The 18579-nt window shown below is 40.7% G+C and overlaps 1 protein-coding gene across 4 annotated transcripts in view; it reads left to right on the forward strand.

Moving 5' to 3' along the window:
* TCN2 (transcobalamin 2) overlaps positions 1-18579 on the forward strand; it is a 2080282-nt gene that overhangs the window by 913255 nt on the left and 1148448 nt on the right. The window lies entirely within an intron of this gene.

Here is an 18579-nt window from a genome sequence, read left to right on the forward strand (position 1 = left end):
ACCTCATTCTCCATGCATTCATGTTCAGATACTATTTTGGGATTTGTTATAATCCTAGTGTTGAATAACAATACTTTGATGTAGTTTGGATTCTAAACAAACCAGTAAAACAGTGCCAAAAGCCAAAGACCATTTTCATTTTTGTTACAGTAACGAAAACGTTTGTCTTTGTGAAAATAAACTTACGTTCAGGATACTATTTTGGGACTACCGTGACTACCTGTGGATTACCTGATTATCTGTTTTTCGTAGTTTGGATTCTGTTTTGTTATGCTGGAAGCTGTAGAAGCCTGAAATTGTGTAAAAAGGGCAGTAGGGGAGTGGACAATGCTATGGCTATTATAATGAAGCCTTGGGGGAGAGGTGCAAGCCATCCATGGAAAAGCAAAGCAGTTACGACGGTCTGCCATCGCTTCTCAGGCTGATATGTATTGTACCTCCTTTGAATGACACCAGAAGCTAAGCTAATTATTGAAGTCAGTTTTATTTTGTTTATATTGTGACATCATCTCTCTTGTTGCAGTAGCCTAAGCCATATGGATAGATTATCATAGCATAAACACATATAAGGAGGATTAAATACATTCAAGCAATCAGAAACCCGTGCAGAATAGTCCCTGGAAAATTTGTTCGGGACCTGGTAAGGAATTCAGTTTGTAATGCTTTGTGGAAGTATGCTCAGAGGACCAAGTTGCTGCTTGTAGAATACTTCTAAAGTCCAACCCTTTCCAGAAAGCCACTGATAAAGCCAGAGCTGTGGTAGAATAGGCTGTAACCCTATCTGGAAATGACTTGTCATGATGAATATAACAGAAGGAAATAGCATTAGATATACATCTGGAAATTGTCTGTTTTGACACTGCTTGTTTTTTTTTCTTTTTCTTACCCATATGGGAGATAAACAGCTGATTAGTTTTCCTGAAGGGTTTAGTACTGTCCAGATAATATCTGAGCTACCTGTTGAGTATGTAGGATTATTAATTCCTTTGTTTTTAGCTACAGGAAAGAAAACAGGGATATTAATAGTCTGGCTTAAAGTAAACTCTAAAAACCAGTTTAGGCATAAAAAAATTAGTTCTGAAAGAAACCTTGCCGTATAGAATAAGAGGTAGGGTTGACTCACTATATGAACTTGTAGATGCTCTCTTTACAGATGTCAGACCAAGCAGTAGTACAGTTTTCCATCTTAAGAACCACAAATCAGCCCAACAAGCTGTTTCAAATGGAAGTCTTGTCAATTGTTCAAGCACAAACTTAAAATCCCAAAGAGGAGCTACCTGTTTTCAAGGTGGGCGAATATGTAAAGCCCCTTTCAAAACTGTTGGAAATGAGGAGAGTTACTAAAAGCAAACAAATAGAAATGGCCAAAAGATGAATCTTGATAGAAGATTAAGAAAGGCCAAAGGGGAAGATGGCAGGAGTCAAGTGAGATATGCTTATTCTTTCAGTAGAACAGGGTGGACTGGGACTACCCGAGTTGAAGGGGTATTTCATAGCAACACTGTTAAGGCTCCTATATGTAGCACAAGCAGAAAACTACCATTCAAAATGGAAAGAGATGATGATGATGAAACGGGGGGAAGGTCATCTAAACAGGAAGAGACTGGGAATTTGGATGCAGACCTGTAAGGAGATCAGTAATAATCATACAGAATATTATATTCATAAAGTAACAAAAGGTATTCTAAGAACTAAGCCAATGTGGGAATGGCAAAAGGAGATTCTGCCGATAGGGATGACTGCAATTAGGGATACAGACAATAGGCGGGGATGCGGGATATGTTAGAGAAATATGGCAAAGGAACCAAGGTATTGGGAGCAAATAACTAGAGAGGGGAAAGATAATAGAATGAGAAGATGTCAATAATTTATTTGGACTGCAGGCTAGAGATTGCCTTCCATATCAAGGACTGATATCAGAGTATAGGCAAATAGAAAGACCAGCACTGGTAGAGTTTTGGGTAGAATATAGAACAGAAGTTGCCGTTAAGAAAATAATAATTAGTAGAACATATAAAATATTGCATGATGACTATAAGAATCACTCAGAGGAGGTTAGGAAAGATTTGGAAGTGAGACTGGATAAGCAATTCACAAAGAAACAATGGAGAAAGATATGTATGTCTCCCAAATATGCAACAAAATCTAGAAGATTTAGAATCTTTGCCTGGAAGTGTTTACATAGGTATTTTTATACCCCTAGCAGGCTCCAAAGAATTTGTCCTCAGGCAGACAGAAAATGTTGGAGGTATGATAGGGAAGAAAAGGTAACTTGGAACATATTTTCTTGGAGTGTAACGAGCTGGCAGACTTGAAAGATTTCCTGCAGTCTACACAGTCGGAGATGCTGGGTAATCAAATTGAAGTAACTTGGGAAATATTTTTTTCAGCTATGATACAGAATTGGAATTCCCTAGACATAATAAGGCCTTGCTCATTCTAATTATAATGGCTGCCAAAAAAGCAATTACTAGAAAATGGAAATCAAGGGCTAAATCAACTTTATTAGAAGTAACAAAGATAGTAACAGAGATAAAACAACTGAACTTGGATCTTTGGAAAGGGTAGGAGCAAATTACATAGGAAAAATAGGAAATGTAGGATCAATACATGCAGGGTAGGAATGAGGTTTAAAAGAAGGCAGGATTTGAATGATCTATGTAATGGTTGACTGCCAGTGACTGGATACATTAAAAGTGATGTGTAGTGTTTGCAACTATAGTTGTGTTGGCATGGTTTGTAAGGTACAATGTTTGCAACTGAAAAAAAAAGAAAGGCCAAAGGATAACAACTTACAGAAATATTCAAGAACCAATGCTTTCTACAAAATAAGTAAAACGGAAGTCCTTCCTCACTGAAGGAACTTATCTGACCAGCAGTAAAACACTGTTAGCTGATTGTCAATCCTCAGAAGTCCTCAGAGGAGCTGTCTCTTCAGCAGTAGGAAAGCTCTCAAGGTCTTGGCACCCAAACTTGACTTTTAGTTAGCTCATCTCAAGCTGCTTGAGCTAATGGTTTGGGCACATAGAAGGTGTCCTGAATGCTTTGGAACCTGGCCAGTTGTATCCTGTACAGGATATAACAGTTTACCTTCATTATGTTGAAAATAAGTTGTACGATGCACCAAAGTGTAAAAGTACAACTTCAAGTTTTGGGGAATGTTGACTGCAAATGTTGCAAATTCCAATGAGCGAATGCACATTGGCACATTTGCTGATTTGAATTTGGCATTCCAGGTGCAGATTGCACTATAGCGGGGATTGGGAAATGCATTTGTATATTAAAGTAGCAGGGGGTGTGGGGTTTGCAGGGGGCTTGTCCCCCTGCATAACGATGTTTGGAGACATTTGGAAATGCCTCCTAACATTCACTGTTGTGCTGCAGTTCAAAAATGGTCAAATCTGGTTTTCCAGGAAATTCAACATTTCAATTCAGAAACATGTTGAATTTTGTGTTTTACGTGATTGCACAAATCACTTTCAACATAATGAAAGTAAACCAGATATAACTCATATAACGTACATTATTGCAGCAGTGATTTTTTTGAACATCTGCTGTTATGGAAAGTTTACTTACATAATTGTACTTTTGCTGTGTACCTGCCCAAACATTTGTCACAACTAGAATGACCATACTGCATTCTCACTAAAATAATCAAGGACATAAATCATAAAAACTCTGCAGACCATCTCAGACTTTGTCTCTCTTCTTGGTATCATGCAGCCTATTGAGATACAACCTCTGCCTCCCATGTAGAACCTCAACAGACCCTGTTCTGTCAAACTTATTAGACATTTACAAGTCCAGTGGTGTCATAAAGACCTAATCAAGGAATATTCATCTTTTTTTTTTTTAATTAATTAAAGATGCTGGAGGGCTAGGTATGTATCACAGAAAATACCACTCCCATGCAACTGTCTTCCACACCACAAGAAGCAGAGTACTTCTGTTTCTTTATTCAAGCATACTGTGGATAGATGGATACATGGGTAACTGCAGATGCACCCCCCAGTTTAGCACCACTGGCCCTCCTGTTGCAGAATTTAATGGTAAGTACCATGGGAATATAAGGCTGAGCTTCTTAACATCCCCACAGATCCATACCCTCATAAGAACCAATGAACCTATCTTACATGGCTCTGCTTGAACCAGTGGCAATTTGGGTGCATTAAAGGTGCCCAAAATCTCTAAAACTGGCTTGTGGTCATATCCTACTGTTATGGTAAGTTTATTTACACAACTGAACATGTTCATCATATTGATCACTGCTGCAGTAGCCTTAACTCTACCCATTATATCCTGCCAGTGATATAATGGCCATCCAGCTTCCAGAGCTTCAGGGCATCTTCCATGCACCCAAACTGTCAAGCAGCTCAGGCTGACAAGTTTGGGTGTAATTCCCTTCAGATCTTTACTGGCACAGAAGAGTACCTTCTTTGAGGCTTCTGAGAATCGATGATTGGCTTTTGCTTTCCTGTGCCTGGCAGATAAGTTCTTTTTGGGGGAAAAATTTACATTTTCTTAAATTTATTAATGTTTTATTACTTTCCTCTTCAGGAAAGTTACTTTAAAGCTAGGAGTGTTGTATTTTAACATACTGTATCGGGTCCATAACATACAGTTAAATAGATCACTCTTTTTTTCTGTTAGTTTAAAAGTATTGTTAACTAACTAAAAACATGTTTTCAGTGGAGAAATTTTGTTTATTTTTTTTTCTGTAATGAGCTTGCCATAATGTTTGAAAGTGCTTTTTACTGCGTTTTTATGTCAAAAAAGTAATGTTGTGGACTGGTAGTATTACTGGCATTTGCTGCTTGTCTTCCAAGGAAAAGAGGCACCATTTTGGGCTTGACCATGGAACAGACTACTGGTCCCATGATCAGTCATTCTTCCAGCCAGAAAAAAAAAAGTTAAGCAAAAAGCCTTTGTCACCACAGCAGGTAGCAATTTGCTTTAGCCGCACATGGGTGACTGTGCTGTGGCCATTGTTGTACCTTGGACCACTCATTTTTTTTTTTAAATAGGTCATTTTGGTGTACCACCTACAGTCACTATGCACCAGAGGCTAGCCACATCCTCTGTGGCTGTTGGAGTTCTCTTAGTAGGCAAGGGAGAGCCACTGTTATTTTTCCTGGGAGAGGGAACAAGGAAGGCTTTCCTGTTGTGCCAGAATGCTGTGCCATTCCCTGAAGAAGCAGGTGCTGTCATTAGTAACATGGTTGGCCCCATTTTTCCTGTGAAAAAGAAACAAAAAATCAAGCATGTATCTACTCCACTTCAAATTTCTTTAAATAGTAGTAGTTTATTGGGTTTGGCCCAAGGATTAAATCAGGCAGTCAATCTCTCTTGTAAAGTAGTTTCTGGTAAAAGAAAGAGTGATTCCTCCTTTTCTGAATAGATTCTAGATTCTGAATCTTAACAGAAAGATTCAGGGATGGATTGAGGGTTTTTTCTTCATACTTCTGATTCAGACTCAGAGGGACTTCAGTTTCTGATTCTCCCTGTGGAGGTTTGCTTTTTCTCTGAGTGTTTTGATAGAATGCCAGTGTTTTCAGTGGGAGAATCCTGAGGTGTCTCAGTCCTTCAGAAACTACTATGAGTTGTTGAAGAAGGATTTTCCAGAACCCACACCCATTCCTCCTGTTTTATCAGCTTTAGAGGATGCGTGTGCTGCTGCATGCAATCTTCCTATTAATCAACCACCTACACCTAAAAGATAGATGGGATGTATAAAATTGCTTAGTCTTTTACATTTTTATACACTATACCCAAACCTGACCCAGTAGCTATAGCCTTAGTTGACCCCACTACTGCTAAGCACTTAGGTAATTCCAGTCCTAATCTTTCTGATAAGGATGGGAAAATTCTTGATAGGTATGAGGAAAAAGTGTATACTTCTGCACCTTTGGTTTTCAGAATTTTGAATTGTCAGGTTCATATGTTAAAGTTGTTCTGACAGATTGTGAAAGTATGAGCAATGTTTTATCTGCAGTTTCTTCTTGTGAAGGAAAATTTTCTTTAAATAACTTATTATTTTCTTTTGCACTGGTCATTGCTCATTGTTTGCAGTGTGTATGTGACTCTGTTGATACTTCTTCCAGGTCTATAGCCACTGGTACTATTTTAAGGAGGTTTGCATGGCTACATTTTCAGAACTTTCCAGATGATATTGAAAATGAGATTTTAAATTCTCCCTTGGATAGTGTTTTGCCCCTCTGTTCCAGAGATGACCAAAAAGTGTGATGAAAGAGGCAAGCTGATCTAGGGAATTTCTAAGATTTTTCATCCCTTCATTTCCAAAGGATTTTCATTCTCCTCTTCCATTTTTGGCAGAAAACAAAATAAAAAGTCTCAACCGAATTCGGTAAATAGACGTTTAAGAAGAAATGGCACGGTAGTTCCAAAAAAAGTCTCGAGCCTACCTAAACCAAGGACAGTCCAGTAAGTCTGAATGACTGTTCAAGAGAGCGTGTGACCCATTTCCACCCTGACCCTCTTTTTCTTCCAGAAAGTCTGAATCCATGTTTTTTCTTTGGCAGTAGACTGCTTCAGACAAATGGATTCTGAATCTCATTCATCAAAGTTGCAGATGGCAGTGGGAAGAAATTCCTCCTTTCCAATGAGAAATTTTTCATACTCCAGTTCAGACTGTTTTGTTCCGCCTGTTCTTCATCACATGCTGTCCCAAGGACAAATAGAACCAGTTCCTCCATTCCGAGTGAGGAAGTGATTTTTACTCAAGGATGTTCATAGTGCCAAAGAAAGAAAATACTTGGAGACCAGTTCTGGATCTTTCTTTCCTAAACCTGTTTGTTATAGTGCCATAATTCATAGGTTTATAGGTAGGTACTTGGCTATCGGCCCAAAGGCCTATGTAAGCCTGGCCAACAAGGTTCCTTGGCTTTCTCCACCCAAGAAGGTTATTTTCCTGTGCCCCTGTTGAGCAGAGCCACAGAAGTGATCCCTGGGGTGAATTTCCTATTTCCCATCCATTCATCAAGATTTTTCTTAAAGAGTGCTAATGAGGAACTCTGCTTGACATAGATAGGTAGCTTGTTCCAGAGTATGGGAAGTCTCTGGGAGAGAAATCTATCCCTCCAGCATGTTCTTTTTATTATGGTGACAAGGTTTAGGTCCCTAGAGCATGTATCTTGGAGGGATTGGAATTTCTTTAGATGTAGCATGTCCAACAGCCTCTGGGTTTGACATAGCTTTGTATGTTAGGCAGAGATCATCTTGGAGTGGATTTTTGAGACGGTCAGCGTATGGCATCGGTTTGAGTCCCGTAATCCTTTTGTGAGGTACTTCTGTGGCCTTTGCAGTTGTTGCAGATGTCTTATGAGGTACATTCCAAAAGGGTTGTTTTACTGTCTAATGAGAGCCAAGTAGAGGGGAACAATGATCTCTTTTTTCCTGGATGAGAACCCTTTTGGATGAGGTGTGCCATGTAAAAGGATTTCCTGACTACTGTGGAGATGTGATTATCAAAGGAGAGACCACTGATCACCTGCTTCCCAAGGTATCTTATTACACCTTCGGCATTAAGTGGACTGCCGCCTATGTGGTAGTTCATGGGTACAGAGTTTTTTCTAAAGGGAATGACAGTGCACTTTGTGGCATTGAGCTTGAGGTCATGGCTCTGATGCCAGGCATCTGTCTCAGTGAGGCCCTTCTGTAGGATGTCCACGTTGTTTGGTGACTCGACTATGGCACCTAATTTGCAGTCATCTGTGAATCTTGTCAACCAGAGGGCCTTTGTATTAGCCCTTACTTCAGAGAAGTAGATACCAAACAGGAGAGGACCCAGGAATGAACCCTGTGGTACTCCACTTGTCACTGGTTTAAAGTCAGATTTGGAGTCTGCAACTTTTACAATGTAGGTTTTGTCATTGAGCTGGTTGGTGACCCATCTTGTGACGTATGGTTTTATACCCAGTTTAGTGAGTTTATCTTTAATTCCAGAATGGGGGATGGTGTCGAAAGCCTTGGCAAGGTCAAGATAGGCTGTGTGCACTGCCATACCCTCATCTACAGCTTTGGTGACTGTTTCAAAGAAGTCGATCAGGTTCAGGAGGCATAATCTGCCTTTCACAAACCTGAACTGGGTGGGATCCAGAGTTTAGAGATTGCCAATCTTTGTTTATGAGTTTCATAATGATAACGTTCCATGGCCTTGCAGACCAGGCTCATCAGGCTAATAGGGCGATAGTTCTCGGGGTCCATGGTGGCTCCCTCTTTGTGGAGTGGTATAACTGTTGCTGTTCGCCATTCAGTGGGTACAAAGCCTGACGTGAGGCTATGATTGAACATGGTGCTTAGGTGGGGGGGCCAGTTCATTCTGAAGTTCATGTAGAACACAGCCTGGGATGTTGTCCGGACCCATGGATGCTGTGTTGTTTGTTTTGGAGAGTGCAGCTTTTACCTGTGCAGTTGTGATTGCAGGGACTCTGCATTCTTCTGTTATAGATATGGGCCCTTTAGGGGGTGAGAGGGGGGTAAAGTTAGCACTGAACCTATCAGCCTGGATGTTGGCGATATCAGTTGTTTCTGTGATTTTCGTACCATTGTGCTGTAACTCAGAGCAGATCTGGGTGTTGCCATTGAGATTCTTGACATAGCTATAGAATGCTTTGTGGCTGTCCTTGGAATCAGTGGCAATCTTGTTTTCATAGCTGGCTTTGGAGGATTTTATGAGGGATCTCAGGTTCTTACTGAGGCTGACCAGGGAGCTCCTCCACTCATGGGATTTTACTCTTTTGCAACAGTTTCTTCCTTCTGTTGTAGAGTTTGTTTATAGCAGGGGACCACCAGATTGGCTTCCTTTTTTGAGGATAGCATCTTGGTTCTGTTGGGGATAGCACAATCCTTATAGAGTGCATTTGTGTAGGATTCAACAGTCATAACTGTATTGTCCATCTGCATGGGTGTTATTTTGCCACTTCTGTCTTAAGAAGCATGAAGTTGCTTTGGAGAATTTTTTTACAGTGGTTTCCTTAATGGGGGTGGGGGCAGGATGTGGATATCTATGGTGATTAGCTTATAGTCTAATCTGACCAATGAGGAGTTGACTTCAGATGTGGAACACCAGTCACTCATGTTGGTAATGACTTTGTCTAGGATATTGTTGCCCTTGGTGGGGGTGTGAATAAGTTGATCCAGGGCATTGGAATTTATGAATTTTAGAAAGCACTGAGCAAACGAGTTGGTACATGAGTGGTTTTCCCAATTAATGGTGGGGTCTGATGAAGTTCCTGTATTAATGTGTTAAGGGGTGAAAGCGCTTCATTTTTGAATTTGGATTAAACTTGGAGTTCAAACTTGGATTCATCTCTGCTTGCTGCATTACGCTTGTATTTGGATTATATTTTTGCTTGCTAAACTACACCTGGTGTGAGCTTTTCTGTGGATTTACTGGTTTTCTCAATTAATGGTGGTGTAGTTGAAATCTCCCATTATTAGGGTGTTTGGTTGAACCCTAATATTTTCCAGTATATCAAGAAAAGAGGAGTGGGACTCCTGGGGCATGGTGGGGGATCTGTAGCAAGCTACAATTTGGATTGCAGTTTTGCCCAGAGTTAGTTGCACTTAGATAGTTTCAGATGCATTATGTTGGGCAACTAGCCTGGAGGTGTGGATATCCTTAAAGAATATGGACACACCTCTGCCTTTGGTGTTCCGGTCCAGGTTAGGTGGCCGAAAGGTGTGGTATGAGTTATAGCCTGGTAATGCAGGGGTGGTCTCTGGAGTTTCTTAACTTGTTACCTCTTCTTAAACTTTTAAGAATCCTGATAACACTAGACTTAAAAGATGCTTATCCTCACATCCCTATCCATCTAGACTTCAGACGTTTCTTAAGGTTTTGTATTTGTTGATGACATTATCAGTTCTGTACCTTAACCTTTGGACTGTCCACTACACCAGAAGTGTTCATAAAGTGTCTAGCTACAGTAATAGCTCATTACAGGCTTCAGGGTAAACATATTTTCCATATTTAGACGAGTTGCTAATCTTTGCGGAGTCTTTTCAAACTGTCAGGAATCTTTCTTTTGAGTGAAAGGTGTCTTATACAAACTAGATTTCCAAGAGAACTGTCAAACGTCTTTCTTGACTCCCTTATGTAGGATCGTTTTCCTGGGATGTCAACTAGACACCTCAGTTCAAAAACTTTTTTTCCACAGGAAAAAATATGTCTTTATTTAGACCTGTTTTTAAGTTTTTCCACTCAGACTTCAGTCACTGTGAGAGAATACCTCAGGATTTTGGGTCTCATGGCATCCATGATTCTCATGATAACCTTGGCAAGACTCCACATGAGAAAGATACAGTGGTATCTGAAATCTGTTTAATCCCAACATCAACACCCTTTATCTTTTCAAATCCCATTGCTGGAGTTTGTCAGAAGAGAAATCTTTTGGTAGATACAACAAATATCCTTAAATCCTGGTCCTTCCTTCTCCCTCTCTGCTCCAAAGCAGTCAGTCACCTCATACTCTTCAGAATTTGCTTGGGAGAAGTTTCAGGAGGAATAAAATTGCAGGTGTGTGGTACACCAAGGACAGACACAAGCACATAAATATCTAGAAGATGCTTGCTCTATCAAGTCACTCAACTTTCTGGACCACCTTTGGCACCTGGGACCTCATCAAAGTAGTTTCAGACAATACCACAGTCACGTGGTACATCAACAGACAAGGGGGAAGCAAGTTGTACCCCCTTTGCAGATTAGCCATGTTAGCTTGGGATATCACTCTACAAACATCTTACATTCTGTCAGAGCAAAATTGTGTGGCAGACAAATTGAGCAGGACCAGGGCAGACCCTCATGACTGGAAACTAAATCAGGGAGACTTCCAATGTTTGAGTTCCTCAAGTAGACATTTTTGCCTCCACTTTGAACAATCAACTGGCAAGATTTTATTCCAGGACCCTGAGGAAGAAGGTCTTGACGACAGATGCCTTTTTCTTTTCTTTTCTTTGGACAGGAGTGTTCATGTATGCTCTTCTACCATTTCCACTAATACCCATAGTACATAGATCATTGTGGTGACCCCCTTCTGGCCTAAGCAACTGTGGTTCTCCCTTCTTGCAAAAATGCACAGGGGCAATTGCCAGAAGTTTCCTCACAGACTGGATCTACTCACACAAGAACAGAGGTGTTTTGATACATTCTGACAACAATCAGTTTTAGTTAACTGCCTGGATGTTAAGGTCTTAATTCCTTTTAGGCACCTGTTTTCTGAGGATATGCAGCAGGTACTAATGGAGGCAAGAAAGCCTACTACAAGAAATTAATTCATATATTAGCAAATGGAAAAGGTCTTCTAGTTGGTGCCACAAACAAAACCACTACCCATTCAGGAATAGTTGTTCTCTGGCTTTGCAATATTTGTGCGAGTTACTATCCTATGGTCTTTCTTTTTTTTTTCAGACACCTTTATTGAATTATCACTTGTGACATAGGCAAATTTACATACATATAAAAGTAATCAAACCATATTAACATAAATTATTTTATTTTTATTTTTACATTTATTAACCGGGTTAGTCCAATTGGGCCCAGAGCGCCCTTTTTCAGTGAAGACCCGAGGAGAAAAGCTCCTGGAAAGTAATTAGTAAAAATAAAAATAAAAAAGTAATAATTCAAGTTGTAAGATACTGAGCAGTAGAAAACAGAGAAAGAGAAATATACAACAGGAATATTTACAAGGTAAAAGTATAGTATTTTGAGACTGCAGTAGCAATATGTTTGAGAATTTGGTTAGCATTAAGTTATATACAAGAAACTATAGCAGTGCCTTAAAAATATATATATATTTTCTAATATGTAATATACAGTTTAGAATAACAAACAAAAAAAGTTATAAACATTATTGTTATATATCATATAACCTATGCAACGTTACATACATTATTCAGTTCCTGCCTTTGTTTTGTTTATTAAACAAGAAACATCGTTATTAAACCATCACTTACTACATAGGCAATCATACATTTATATAAATGAAAACAAACTACACTGACACACTCCTAGTTGCAAGCATTTTACAATCCTACGATCTGCCTTATTCCTCTTTCAAGGTTCATTTATCAGCCATTTCAGCATATCTGCCCATAGATACTCCTCTTTCAAGGCAGTTTCATGCCAAAATGTTCTTGAAATGGGTTTTGCATAAGAGACCCCCAAATTAAACCAGTGGCCCCTCCGTGGGATCTTAATTTTGTATTAGAGAAGTTAACACTTGCTCCATTTGAACAAGCTAATCTGGCTGACCTGAGGTTGTTCTTATTCTGATGTCTTCAAGAAGGGTATATGAGTTGGTATGGTAAGTCATCCCTACCTGATTTTCCATAAGGACAGGGTTTCTTTGAGAACTAATCTTTCTATTTTGCCTAAAGTGGTATCCAAGTTTACATTAAGCCAAACTAATCATCTCGCCATTTTCTTTAGTGAATCTAAAAATTAGTGAGAAAGGATACTCCATAACTTAGATGTCAACAGACAACTCGGGTACTATCTTGAGAGAACTAAATCTCTCAGATCTTCAGATCAATTGTTTATTTCTTGTGAAGGTAAGAAGAGAGAACCTGTGTCAAAACATAATATTTCTAAATTGTTGTCTAAAGTTATTCCCTTTTGTTAAACTTGCCACAACAAATCTATTCCAGGCAAGGTCAAGCCTCTCACTACTAAAGCCTTACCTTCATCTATGAATTTTTGGAAAGGGTTGGAGTCTAGAAATATTTTAGAAGCTGTTACTTGGTCTCCTGTACATAGTTTTACAAAGTGATGTGAGCTTGATTCCTTTTGTAGGTTTGACTCAAGCTTTGCTAGGACCTGGACTCTTCTTCTTCTTCTGCCTCCCAAGTGTAGCTAGCTATAGTAATCTACGCATATAGTTAAGGCTACTGCATCAGTGATCCATATGATGAGCATAGAAGTTTTGTAAGTTGAACTTACACAACTGAGCATGGTACAGCAAACTGTCTATGGAAATGGCTTTGTTCAATCCTGGGACCAAGGAGTAGCTCCTGGGAATATACCCTGGAATACAAAGAGCTTTTATGACAGATGAGGCTGTATGCCTCTAAATATGCCTCTAAATATGTTAAGCTTGAAAAAGACACTAAGGCACTGAAAAATGATTTCTCAGTGCATACTGCCTGTCTCAGTTTGGTCATTGCTTTAGATAACATCCCTCAGGTTGGTTTAATAGGCAAATTAGTAAACCCCTTCATTATCTGTTGGATTGCAAATTGGCTGTCTGATAGAACCCAAGTTGTGAAAATTCCGAGTATATAAAATTATAACTAGCAGTGTCCCACAGGGTTCTGTGCTGGAATCTGTCCTCTTTGTCATCCATTTTTCTGATATTCAGGCCAGTACTTCAGGAGTGTGGTGATCCATATTTGCTGATGACTCTAAACTGAGTGTTATTATTCCATCTCCACAGATACCAGATTACTCCAGTAGAGTCTGAGCTGCACCTAGTGTTCAGAAAATGGTTTCAAACTGAACACTGAAAAGTGTGGGATGGTTTTGTCCATCTGGCAAGCTGTTCCTATTTCCCATCATATACACAGTATTCCTTTATAAACTGACACTGTTATAAGGCACCTTGGTAAATTTGTGAATAACTCAGTCTTACCTGATGACTGTGTCTCAATTACAATTAAGAAATCTTTCTACCTGACCCAGCTGTTATCTTAGGAATGTCCTGTAGATCTAAAGATATAATTATTCTACTGTGCACTGTCCATATTAAACCTGTTATTGAATCAACAAATCAATCCAGAAACCAAGAACAGTCACACTGGTGGGAAAAGACTTCAGAGACATAAATGTATTACTTAAAAAACTCATAAAACAACAATAGAGGTTAAGCGCTTTCGTCCTGTGGTAACTGGACTTCTTCAGATTATGTTTTGAGCAGCACTCGACTCTGAAGTCTTTTCCCACCAGTGGACCTATTATTATTGAATGTCATGCCTCTTTCAACATGTACCAAGCAAAGCACATTATGCAGCTAGAAGAGACACAGAGATTTCTGACTGAGAAAATCTAAGGTTTTAAAAATTTCAATTACCCTAATAGAGTTTGTATATCTTTGTATTTTGTGACCTGCTGGGTCTTGTATGGTGACCTATGTCTAATCTACTGTGCCATGACAGTACTAGCTTTTTTAGCCCTGTTACCTTAGCCAGGCCAATGGCATCACTAATTAACAGAACCCACTGGAGTGGTTCTTAACCTAAGACATTCCCCACATATGGAACAAACTCCCTCTGTATATCAGGCATAACAAGCAGTATTATGGCCATCCTCAAAGCAAACTTAGATGAGTGGATGAGTAGCAACAGAGTCAACCTGGGGATTATCTCTTGGTCCTCCTAGATAAAGAAGGTGAGCTTTATTATCAGAAGTTTTTTAGAAACGTACTATAGGCTTGGCATCTTATGGTCTCAGTGACTGCTTCCCTTGTGACCTATGTTCCTGTGTTTAATAACATTTCACTACTTTAGTTGAGATCAGGCAAGGCATGTCTCATTTTCACACCTTATCATGTACTGAGCCCACAGTCTTCAAGAAACAGCTATTAGGTGCATGTATACAAACAGAGTTTTTTTTTTTCTTTACAGCTTACAGTCAAATGAAATGGTCATTTCATCTTCTGACATAAACCCCATCTGTGTACATCCATCTAGTAGTTTCCAACTACTGCAAGCTTCTGAGTATGAGAGTGCTCACCCCAGGTAAAGTCTGGCTTCAGAATCAGTTCTTTGTGCAGAGATAATAACATCTATCTAGCTGGTGCTATTCATCCTACCATGCATGCTGTGACTCCTTCCTCAGCAATGAGGTGATGTTTCATGTCTGAAAGAGTATGTTTTGATTGCCAGAGTCTAATCCTTCCTAATTTGTCTCAGTCTTACTTGCAACCTGACTGCCATCCCATCCAGGCTTCAGCCATTGCTTTGTGACCTTTGTGCTCACATAGGTTCATAGGTTGGTACTAGACTATTGGCCCAAGGGCTTATACAAGCCTAGCCATAACAGTTCCCTGGATATTTCTTCCCACAATATTTACTTCCCTGGACCTGTCTAGCAGGGCGACTGACGTGATCTCCAGGGTGAATTTCCTATCTCCCATCCAATCATCAAGGTTCCTTTTGAAGAGGGCCAAGGAGGTGCTCTGCTTGACATGTATGTGCAGTCTATTTCAGAGTATGGGGAGTCTCTGGGTCAGGAACCTATCCCTCCAGCATGTTCTGTTCATTGTGATGACAAAGTTTAGATCCCTGGAGGGTGTGGTTGTGAGGGATTGGGATTTCTTTAAGTGGAGCATGCCCAACAGCTCAGGGTTTGACATGGCCTTGTATGTTAAGCAGAGATCGCCTCTGAGTAGACGATATGCCAGAGAGTATAGCTGGAGTTTTTTTAGATGGTCAGCAGAGGGCATCTGCTTTAGGCCTGTGATTCTTTTAGTGAGGTATTTCTGCAGCCTTTCCAGCTGTTACAGATCTTGTGAGGTACATACCAAATGGGGCATTGCACTCTATAATGGGTCAAATGAGGGATGAGTACAGTGGGAAAATGACCTCCTTTTTTTCTGGATGAAAAGCCCCTAGTGATGAGGTGTGCCACATAAAAGGATTTCCTGACTGTTGTGGCGATGTGGTTATCGAAGGTGAGACCACTGTCTACCTGTGTCCCTAAGTCTCTCATCACACTTTCGGTGTTCAGTGTACTGCCACCTATGTGGTAAGTCATGGGTACATGTTTTTTCCAAAAGGGGATAACAATACATTTTTTGGCATTAAGCTTAAGCCCATGGCTCTGGCACCAAGCATCTGTTTCTGTAAGGCCTTTTTGTAGAATATCCACCTCGTTTGGGGATTCAGTAATGGCTCCCAGTTTGCAGTCATCTGCGAACTTTGTTAGCCAGAGTCCCTTAGTGTTGGCCTGTACTTCAGAGTAGTAGATGCCAAACAAGAGCGGTGGCAGGACTGAACCCTGAAGTACTCCACTTGTCACTTGTCTGGAGCTGGATTTGGAGTCAGCTACTTTTACAGTCTGGTTTCTGTCAGTAAGCCAGTTGGCAACCCATCGAGTGACATAGGGATTTATGCCCAGCTTAGTAAGTTTATCTATGAGTCCAGAGTGGGGGATGGTGTTGAAGGCCTTGGCGAGGTCCAGATAGGCTGTGTGGCATTTCCTATCAGCTTTTTAAGGCTGTCCCTGACAGGGCTGTCAGTAGATGTTTGCCAGTGAGTAGTATCTCCAGGCTGGCCTCATAAGTGAGTCTTAGTATCTCTGTTCCAGTCAAGGATCTTTCACTGTTTAATTGCATCGTTATAGAGATTAGATTTTGAGATAATTTTCTAGCTTCCCCTTTTATATCAATTTGCCAAGAGTGAACTTGCAAAGGCTACAATGCTCCAGACAGTGGCATACCTTTAAAAATCACCGAGGTGCACAAACTTTTCCAACACGACAAGTTCATAAGCACAAGAGGGTTCAGAAGCATAACAGGGTATGATGAAGTGCTGTTATACTGTTTGTTGGAGTACTAAGGCAAAAGAAGAAGCACAAACTAACTGACTAAACAAACAGGCAAAACCTGCATGTGACTACCAACATCATATGGGAAATATCAGAATAAGTTTTATAAAAATTCAGCATAATGGAGGAGATGGGTTGGAGGACAAGGGCAGAAGTTATGACATTGGTGCGTTGTTGGATGGCTATTAGGATGCAGATATTGGGGGTAGGCGGAGTGCATTTGATCTTCTTTGTGTTTCACTGTTGCATTCATCACATTTGGGGTTATCCCTGCCAGGGTAGCCCTTGGCTCGTCCAAATACCAGAGACTTAGTATTTCTATGTCGGTTGCTGTCACTTGAGGACTGACGTCAGGTCATAAGTAGTATAAAGTAAGGCAGCTGACGCCATTACATCAGTCTTTCTTGCCATGGAGCCCGAAGCAGAAGCAGTTCGCATGAGTGCCAGTTGGCTGTTGCCTGAGTTTTTCTCCTACCAAATTGAAGTTGAAGTCTTTTAAAGCTAAGTATCCCATTGGGGATCCTTTTTTCTTGCACTAACCGATGTCAGAAAAAGTTAATAATTGTCTCGCCTGTGGAAAGCAAATACCACACCGAGACTTCCACTCTTACTGCGTCACTTGTTTAGGCCCAGACCACGATGTCCCTCATTGTCGCTTCTGTGCTTTGTTCAATGCCAGAACTATCCATCATCGGGCCCTTATTGTAGCCAGATATTTTTGCTTACAGTCCTCAAATTCTGATATGGCTTTGGTAAGCCATCCGACAGCACATCTTCCGAAAAAATGTAAAGATAAAGACAGAGACAGATCATACAGGTCCAACCCTACTGATGCCGCTTCCGTTAAGCTAGTCATCAGTTCTCCAGTACTCAGTGAGGTGCTTTCACAGCCCCTGATGCCTGCTTCTGTTGATTCACAGGCCGCTACAGAGACCCTTTCAGAGTCCGGTATGCCACAAAACTCTTCTTCGACTAAAGATCCTGTGGTCGTTTGTAACTTGGATGGGTCTGGAGCCACTGAGCAGGCGCCAGCTTCCGAGGAAGTTTTTTGCACTGCCGAATCTCAAAACAAACCAAAGTCTTCTTTCGTGACTACTGTTCTTTCTAAACTACCAAGTTTCTTAGGCCCAGGGTACGAACCACACTCAAGAAACCAACGACCCACTCTCTGGCACCTGCTACCTTGCCTCAGTCTCAAATGCTTAAAATGGCGGAAGACCTTATCATGTTGATCAAGGGAAGCCAGGCTACCCCCTCCAAAAGGAAAAGAGATCTGTCCCCTGTAGTTTTGTCTGAACAAGAGTGAGATGAATCTGATACATCTGAATATGAAGACATGCAGCCCCTCTCCACTTATGAGGATTCTGCTGCAGAGGATTCCATTCCTTCAGCCTCTCCCCCAGAGGATTTTTCCTTTGGGGAAACCCTGCATACCTTAAGGGAGCATTTCCAGTGGGAGAGTCAGGACTACCCTCAGTCTAAAAAGAGACTCAGGGAATTGCTAGATTTTCCACAACACAGACCATTGGCCATCCCCCAGTCCTGGATGTTGTGGAGGATGTTTTCCTCGAATCCAGCTTGACTCCTGACGCCCTTCCTCCTGCTCCCAGAAAACCAGACAGGCACTATAGAGTCCCTGACTCACGCAAATATCTTTTTAAAAATCCTACAGCTGACCCTGAGGTCATTTCTCAAGGGCCAAAAAGGATTAAAGCAACCTCTGCTAAGAATCCCACCCCCACAGACAGGGATTCCCGAGCACTGGACAGATGGGGTTAAAAACGTATACACCTTAGCTACTGTTGCTATCAGGGAAGTAAATTGTCAGTTCCATATGCTGAAATTTCAGACACATACCTTGGAACTCCTTAAACAAAAATTTCTTCCTTTCCTGCTTGGGCAGAATCTAAAGATTTACAAGAGTTAATGCGCTCTGCAAGTCAAGTAACTAAACACACCTTGCACTGTGGTTTTGGCACCCTAGAAGCTTCCTGCAGGGCAGCAGTCACTGGATCTGT

Source organism: Protopterus annectens, chromosome 4.part0, assembly GCF_019279795.1.
Source record: "Protopterus annectens isolate FY-2018-M chromosome 4.part0, PAN1.0, whole genome shotgun sequence".
NCBI lineage: Eukaryota > Metazoa > Chordata > Ceratodontiformes > Protopteridae > Protopterus > Protopterus annectens.